The sequence below is a fragment of the Geospiza fortis genome, unplaced genomic scaffold (genome assembly GCF_000277835.1).
Source record: "Geospiza fortis unplaced genomic scaffold, GeoFor_1.0 scaffold157, whole genome shotgun sequence".
Classification (NCBI taxonomy): domain Eukaryota; kingdom Metazoa; phylum Chordata; class Aves; order Passeriformes; family Thraupidae; genus Geospiza; species Geospiza fortis.
In genome coordinates, this window is record NW_005054314.1 from 9084192 (window position 1) to 9092658 (window position 8467).

Consider the following 8467-nt stretch of genomic DNA (forward strand, 5'->3'; position numbering starts at 1 on the left):
AACACTCAGCTCTGCACACCCTGCACAGAATCTCGTGACTGTCAGCCCCCAGTCCCAACACACACACACACACCTGGTGCTGACAGGCCAAGGAAACAAAACTCCATCACTGTGGGTAAACAATCTCCATGTTGCATTCTACTTTGGCACAAACACAGGCACAGCAAATGAGATAAGAATATTCTTGGGAGGAATTGTGCCTTGCTTTTCTCTGTGAAGAGAAATTCAGGGCTACAGCATTGTCCTGTTGGGGCTCAGCTCTGGTGAAGCAGAAGGGGGCTCTGCCTCTCTGCTCTTCCCCCATCCCAGGTTAATGTGGCCCTGCTTTCCCCAGGGCTGGTGCTCATCACACAACTGCCCAGGGCAGGTCAAGCCTAACAGAGGCATTAAATAACCCCAAAAAACAGAGATAAAACCCCCAAACAACTCCCTTGCAAGTTCTTGGAGGTCTGGCATTTCCCACCCAGCTGACAGGACACATCAGTCACCTGAAGGAATGACACAGCTACTTCTAAAAAAGAGCAGAGGTGCCCCCTGTGCCACACTGGCAGGGCTGTGAGTCCACTGCCTGTGCTGGGGGCTGTCTTGGTACCCACAGAGCCTAAACCCTCAAAGAATCACTGGGGATAAGCACAGATGTAGAGGTGTGACTCCTCCTGTGCAATCCTGGTGACAAATTTTAAAGCCAAAATGTTTATCTGTGCTAATGGTGGAGAGACCCAAAGTACAACAGGTCACCATTCCCACCACAGCACCATTTAAATCCGGATTTACTGCAAGTGTTGTGCCAGCCTTTCCCTCACTGAGTGCCTTGCTCCCCATTTTTGCCACCCTCAATAGGAGGAAGTTTTATCTTGCAGCACCTGGAGCTCCAAACTCTGCCTTGCCTTGCAGCATCAAACAGCAACAATGCACAAGATGTGGGAACCCCAGATCCATGGATTTAATCAGAGAACTGATAGCTGGGAGTTTGGAAATGTGAAAATGCTTCCAGGTTGCTGAGAGAAAAATTTAAAATCCTGTCAGGCTGGGAGCTCAGCTGGCAGAGATCTGCAGATGATGGGCTTGCTTTAACAATTCCTAACACTATCCTGATATCCCAGATATCCTGACCAGATGTTGTGTCAGGAGCAGCACAAATGCTCCTCTGCAATCACCCCAGTGTGGAACAGCTCCAGCAGAGCCAGCCTGGGCAGCCACACACCAGAGCACCCAGCAGAGCCCAGGGTGGCTTCCCAAAGCTCCACTTTCCCAGGAAACCTTTCCAAGCAAGCCCAGGGTCAGCTCTGGTGTTTGTGATGGAGGGGAGAGGCTGGGAGCTGCTGCTGCTGCTGCTGAGCAGGGTTTTACCATGTCTGGGCACTGGGAGGGACTGCGGAGAGCACTGGAGATAACCATGGGGGACTCACTGGGGCAGAGCTGAGCTTCTGTATCTGCTGATCTCTTGGAGCTGGACTGTGAAATGTTAATTTCAAGCTCTAATAAATCAACTCTAAAGAAGGCTTTTGGCTATCTTAATAAGGCTCAGTATTTCACACTGGTTAGTATAATGTATAATTAAAGCACTGCCCGTGAGTGCCAGCTCTGGTTACAATGCCAAACCTTAGTGAAAAGAATGTTTTTCACATTGTCCTGACTTTCAAAATGGAGCAGGCTGAAATCTGCTGTGGCTTTGATAATCAAAGTTAAAATTTCCTCTGCTAACTCCAGTGAATTCGTATTTCTGATGGTCTAAAATTAGATTGAAAATAGCTAACTTCATCTATAGAGAATTCTCCCAAAGAAAAGATGACATTTCAAGCCAGCACTTGGTATTACAGCCCTCCCCCTGAGGATGTGTGGCACTGGTTCATTTGCAAATAATTGGGTTTGGCTCAACACAGCAGTTCCCATCGGAATGCTAAGTACCACACTTGTGCCACTGAAAAGACCCATGGGTTGCTCTGCTCCACTGTGCAGTTAAATCTGTGATCTAAACTTGGATCAAACGGCTTCAGAAAATTCCCAGCCCTTTGCATGACATCAGGAAGCGCCCACAGAGGTTTTGTTGTCTCCAGGTCAAAAGTCCAAGTGTGGATTTTGTCCTCCACTGCCCACAACCACCCTGAGCAAAAACAAAGCCCAAGAAATCAAGAAAATCTTCAGATCCAAGGGTCCAAACACGATGGAGAAGTCCCAGAGCGTCCACGGGCAGGAACCTGACTGCATTTTAAACACAGACACTTGCAATTCACTTTTCTGCATGGCTGTCCCTCCAGAGAGCAGTTATTGTGTGTAAATACACACAGTAGTTATAGCTATATATATATATATATAAAATAATAGTCATGAACAGCTGGTGAGCACTGGAGGCTGGTAGACAATTCAATAATTTACTTGCTGAACTCTGAATATTCAGGAAACAATCGCTTCTGCCTTTGCCCTATTTGTTCCTTTTGGGTTTCCTGTTGTAACTTCCACTACTAAGAGCTCACCACAGCACAGCAGAAAGGACAGCCAAACCCGACCCCAGCCTCCTTAAATAGTGCAAAATGTAGCAAAATTCAGAAAACAGCTGGGCTCCTGTGCTATGGGGCCTGTAGCTCTGTTGCTTATGTTCACCACATGTGTGGTATTTTCTGTTTACCTTTTGTTTATTCAACCCCAGACCTTGATCACTGCTCTGAGTCCCTGAAACACGCCCCACATGGGTTCCTGCCCGCAGGAAGCCACTGGAGTAAACTTTCTTTGGGAAAAGTGTGACTTCACTGCTGGATCTGAGAGCACCAGAGCCAGCTTGGCTGAGGGGGGGCATGGAAAAAGGAAAATGGAAAAAAAAGAAACCCACCAGGAAAAAGCCCTGGATATGCTCATCCCTGCAGGACATGAAGCTGGGAAGTGAGGCCATGCTGGGATAACTGGTTTGAGACCTCATTAACCAGTATGGAATATTTAAAGGTTGTTCTTGACAGGCAAGGCCAAACCTCTACCTGCACTAATGTTGGAGAGGCTTTTAGTGACTCCCAAATAACATTACTGGTCTTCTCTGCATTCCTCAGAAGTCTTTTATCTGGTGTTTCCTCCATTTAAATAAATAAATAAATAAATACATATATAGATAAATAAATAAATAAATGCATAGATGAATAGATAGATAGATAGATAGATAGATAGATAGACAGACAGACAGACAGATAGATAGATAGATAGATAGATAGATAGATAGATAGATAGATAGATTAATGTAGTACAAGTCTCTCCCCAAGCAGTGTGGACTTTTCTTTTTGAAAGAATATTTTCTGCTTTAGCTTGCTCTGATCTATCACTCTAATTATATCCAATAATTTACCTGGAACAGCATGAAAAACAAAAAAGCTGAAAGAATCTTCATAGCAACAGAAAAATTTACCCCAGATGATAACCTGAAAATATTTTTTTTTAATGCCGTGTTTTGCTTTTAGTTATAAATTTATTAAAGCACAGGACAAAACCCAATAATCAGATAGTGCAAGGAGCAATGCTGCCACTTGAAAATGGTGATTTTGTTGGTGGCTGTTGTCATGCACCCTCAGCAATGACAGCAGGAACCAGCAAAACAGGAAGAATTTGTCTTTCTGCAGTTTTCAGCCTACAAGCATTTTCATCTATAACAAAAAAAAATTAAACTGGTGTTTATGGCTACAGTAGACAAGATAAATAGCATTGATTTCCAAGCATGCCTTTGTTTAAGAAAGGATAATATTGAATTTGAAATTCAGGATTGAAAGGACAATATTGACTTGGGAAAGGATCATACTGCATGAAATGTTTACTCTCCAATTCCTGTAGCTTAAGCAATTCCAAAGAAGGAAATCATATCTTCACAGCCCAGTCAACGAGGCACAAATTTATTTCTTACAAAGTCATTATTCCTAATAGGCCTGATGGTAGCATTTTTCTTTGTGCCAAGGTCTGATCTTTAAAAACCCTTATCATATATATTATGGAAGAAATGGGAGGCTGTAGAGATTAGTTTGCAATTCCTTAGGTTTTCCTTGTTAAACTAAATCCTTCTCTGCTTACATGAGAAAAAGCTTCCCTGAGAGGGCAGCCTAGCTGGGGTTTCTGCAGTGACAGTCCATCAGTGTCTGCTGCAGCAATTTTAATTGCAGAGAGGAAAAGCTGCAGCCTTGGGAGAGCTGCTGAGCCCCTGCCTCATTTTAATACAGCGCTTGTAGAACTAAGCATTTTTCAGGATTTTGACAAAATGGAGCTTGCCTCACACACATCCCTGGATGTGAGCTCACAGTTTGCTGAAGTACCTGTGCTGGCACAGGCAGGAATTCTGAGTTCACCTGGAAAAGGAGCAGTAAAACCACAGGATCTACACTGGCCCAGCTGGGAGTAACTGGCTGTCCCCAGCTTCCTCCAGGAGGCAGCAGCACTATTTAGAAACTGTGATTTATTCATGAATAAAACAATTAAAAAGAATTAGAAATAAAAAGTTTGAAGACTTCAGCCTCAGCCTGAATCACCCAGCAGTGCAGAGCCTGGGCTGCTTTGAAGGGTTGGGATGTCCCAGCTCCTTTTGCCCCTCTCAGCCCCTCCCTGTCCCTCACAGGTGATGGACACTGTCCCTCCCTGTCCCTCCCTGTCCCTCCCTGTCCCTCCAGGACAATCATGGGCACAGCAGTGACACAGGGTGAGCTGAACCATCCTCTCCACCCTTCACAGAAGCGTCCTTTTCAGTCAGAAAATGTTCTGATTTTCAGCTCTCTCCCTCAGTCATACTGATCTTGTAAACCATTCTCTCTGCAATCTCCCTCCCATTTAGGAATTCAGGCGGCAGAACAGTGGTAAGTTCATAAGTAGCTTCAAAGTCCCTAAGTTTCTGCAAATCTAATGGTTGTGTTCAAAGAAAACAGATCTCCACTTGGTCTCTTTTAGATCATCACAGTCCTTCAGCTTGTAGGCTTCCAAATGTCAGGAGGGGGAAAACTGTCTGCAGAAAAAGGCAAAAAAAGGGCCAAAAAGACCCCAGAAGACAAATGCATGCCTGTAAGAACAAAGATGAATTAAGACACACTTTTCTTTCCTAGGCTGCTTTGATAGGTGCTGTAAAATTGAGCACAACCAATAATCAGATAATTACAATTACTGTGCTTTAGGTGCCTGCTCCTGTCCTTTCTCTCTCAGCACTGAGCTGAGCAAGTCAGACCAGCAGCCAGACAGGCACCGAGACTTAACTGAGCTGAAAATGGCACTAAAACCTCTTTAAACTCTCTTTTAACTCCCACCAGCAATCTCAGGGATTTATTTACACTCCATCAGCTGTACTCCAAGTCAGATTGGCAGTGGCCTGCTTGTTTCAGGTCTGAGGAGCCAAAGTCCTAAATCACAAAGGAAACTGTGCTTTCTGATGTGTCACTTGGGTGTCTGCAATCAGCAAAGCCCAGCACAGAAACCAAACACCCTCAGAGTGACCCACAGAAAGAGTCAGAAGGAATATGGGAATTGATGAACATGGGTAGTAAGCTTCTCATCACACACCCACAAAGAAAAAGATTTCAGAAGACTGAAGGGTTAAGCCAATGCAATGGAAAATAAAGATGTTGGTATTGGAATGCACAGCACTTAATGCATTTTTCTTTTTAACAGTCTGAAGACTGCAAGCCCAAAGCAGACACTGAATTGATTTACATTTTATTAGATTCTGGTTTCCTGCATTTAGAAATAAGAGATGTTTGGATTCAATTATTTCTTTAAAGTATGCACACACCCACTCAATAGATTCCACATTTGCATTCACAGAAAGAGAATTACTTACCTACTCTCCTGAAAAAATACTACTTAAAATTGATAAGCAACAGAAAGAGGAGCAGGAAAAGCACAAATATTAACATTGCAGAGTGGACCCAGAGCTCTCCTGCATGCCCAGCCTGTGTCACACAAATGTTTTAATTGCACTTTGGGGAGCCTCTCTGAGCTACCCAGCAGTGAGGGAAGGGACCTCTGTCACCTGTTCTTCCACCTCTGTCCCCCTGGGCCACCAAATGTCCATGTGGAGACCTGGCCCGAGCATGGCCACGCTGTCCCCTCACTCCTGTGAGGCACCATGAAGGGCAGGAGAAGTCACCTCTGCCATCTGGGTTTCTCTGTGACCTCTCAATAGAAACACTGAGATTTTTTTCCCCATTCCTTCATGCATTATTCAGAGATCTCAGCTTTTTCTTGTGTTCACAGAGACCGTTCAGGCCCTACCTACACAGTTTGATTGAAACAATCAAACTCCACTCTCCTGCAGAGGTTTTTCTCTGCCTTTCTCACCTACAGAAGAGAAAGTTCTGGGCCAGTCAAGACCATCAAATTGCCAGAAGGAATCTTTACACCTTTTTGTTGCTGAAAAATGCAGATCCTCTTAATTAGGCTGCATAACTCCAGCAGGTTGATCATGAGTGCTTATGCTCACTTCATGAGGCAGCTGAACCAGAGCAGGGACACCAGCTCCTGAGCAATATGCATTATTTCTAGGATAAGCATTTGTGATGCTTATTTAAGTGGAATAAGGAATATTCATGCATGTATGTCCACAGCAGCTTGTAAGGGTTCATGCATGAAGAAATGCTGCTCTCAAGGGGCTGCAGCACACAGGGCCTGTTTATCTAAGTACTGGAAATGGGTAAGTTTGAAACAGAATGGAACAAAAAGCAGGAAGGAGGGAGGTCAATAGCCAAGCTACCCAGTAGGAATGTAAAAGCTGAATTTTAATACCTCTGATGAATTAGTGGTGCTTCCAAACTGTGTGAAATCCAATTAGCCTCTGGGAGAAAGGTTAGTTTGTTATCCCATTGCCTATACATATGGAGGAGACTGTGAAACAGATATTCAGGCTGTTGATTCTTTTTAAGCAGAAGAAAGGCTTGCTCTTGCATTCATGAGGGTATTACTCTGAGATAAACGTGCTGTGAAGTTTGGGGGAACAAAGAGCACAGCCATGCACACCAATATATAAAACATTACCATTTCTCCATTGGAAAACCATAAAATGAGGAATTCTGGGGGACAGATTGACTTTGAAAGGAGAGATTGCCAGCACAAATAGCCCCAGAACAGGTAGCATGTAGCAATTCAGAAAACTGCATCCTAATCAGCATCCCAGCATCACTCTTGAGAGGAAACTGTAGTTTTGGATGGCAGAAGAGCAGCAGAGACTTTGGAAGTAGCACAACTACATGGCCAAGGTCAAGCAAGACTAATAGAAATGGGAGTCTTGAAAGTAAGGACACAGGGAGGCTGTAAAGGTGAGGCTGGAATACCCATTAATAGGATTTCCAACTCCAAAAACCCCTAAAATCTATAGCTGTTGCTGTCCTGTTGTGCACAGTTCCTTTCATAAAAAGGAAAGGCTGTTGTTCAGCTTTGTGCAGGTCTCTCTTGAATCAGGTACTGACAGCAATGAGGAGATTTTGGGAAATAAATCCTCACCCTGCTTTCAACACAAACACAGCACTCTGTGCCAGCATGGAGTGGTTTGGGACAAAACTGATGTATCCATGCATTTCCATTTCCAGAGGGAAATCCACTGTCTTTCAACCCGCCCTTCTTCCCAACTGCTGCCCAGCACACAGCCATGGGAGGACAGGGCAGCATCCCAGTGCAAACAAAGGTCTGGGAAGATGGGGATTACACAAAATAGCTGTATTTCTTCCTACACCCTCTGTGATGTGGTGTAAAGAGACGTGAGAGAAAATTCTGTCCTCAGTAGTCACCCAGAGTGACAAAGGAAATGACATCAAATATGACTGATGGGTTTCCCTGTAACACGTGGATGTGTTTTACTTACTGAGGCAGCCCCTCTGAGAAATGGAGTTATTTCAGGTTGTCCCACGTCCTGCTGACATCAGTGACTTCCTTCCAAAATAGGTGCTGGGCAGAAATGAGAGTCAGACTTGCTGTTTTTATCAGTGCATCGGGATAGTTTGGGGATGTTTCAGTTCAAGCCAAGCTCCAGCATTCCTCTGGAGGAGCAAATTCTGCACTGGCTGTGCTTCTCCTGGCACAGCAGCACACTGACACACTTCCTGAGGGACACCCTCGTCCTCCTTGGCACTTGTAGAGAGAATATGTTGGGTAGGATTGAGTAAGTCACAAAACCCTCATAAATCTCCTCAAAAAGACACAACAGCCTGGCCTTGTTTGGCCTACGTCGCCTTCTTTTCAAGAGTGGCAATAAAAAATAAAAAAAAAACAACAAAACAAAATAAATCAAGAGAGTAACAGGATAAATGCTTTCCCTCTATCTTATTTGGCATTTTGGCAAATATTTTTGGACTAATGTGTGCCATCCTGGGTTTCTCAGCCCAGGGCAGGCACAGGTACAGGGTGTGTGCCCCAATCCTTTGGGATGTCAGGGGCCTGGGCACAGGTACAGGGTTTGCCCCTCTGTTTTCTACATCTGTACAATCCTACACATGTCCCCATCGAGGCGCATGTTGAGGAGTTGATATTT

General features: G+C 44.5%; 1 protein-coding gene across 4 annotated transcripts in view; it reads right to left on the bottom strand.

Moving 5' to 3' along the window:
• The window catches only part of DCX (doublecortin), a 73569-nt gene that overhangs the window by 16395 nt on the left and 48707 nt on the right, over positions 1-8467 (bottom strand). The window lies entirely within an intron of this gene.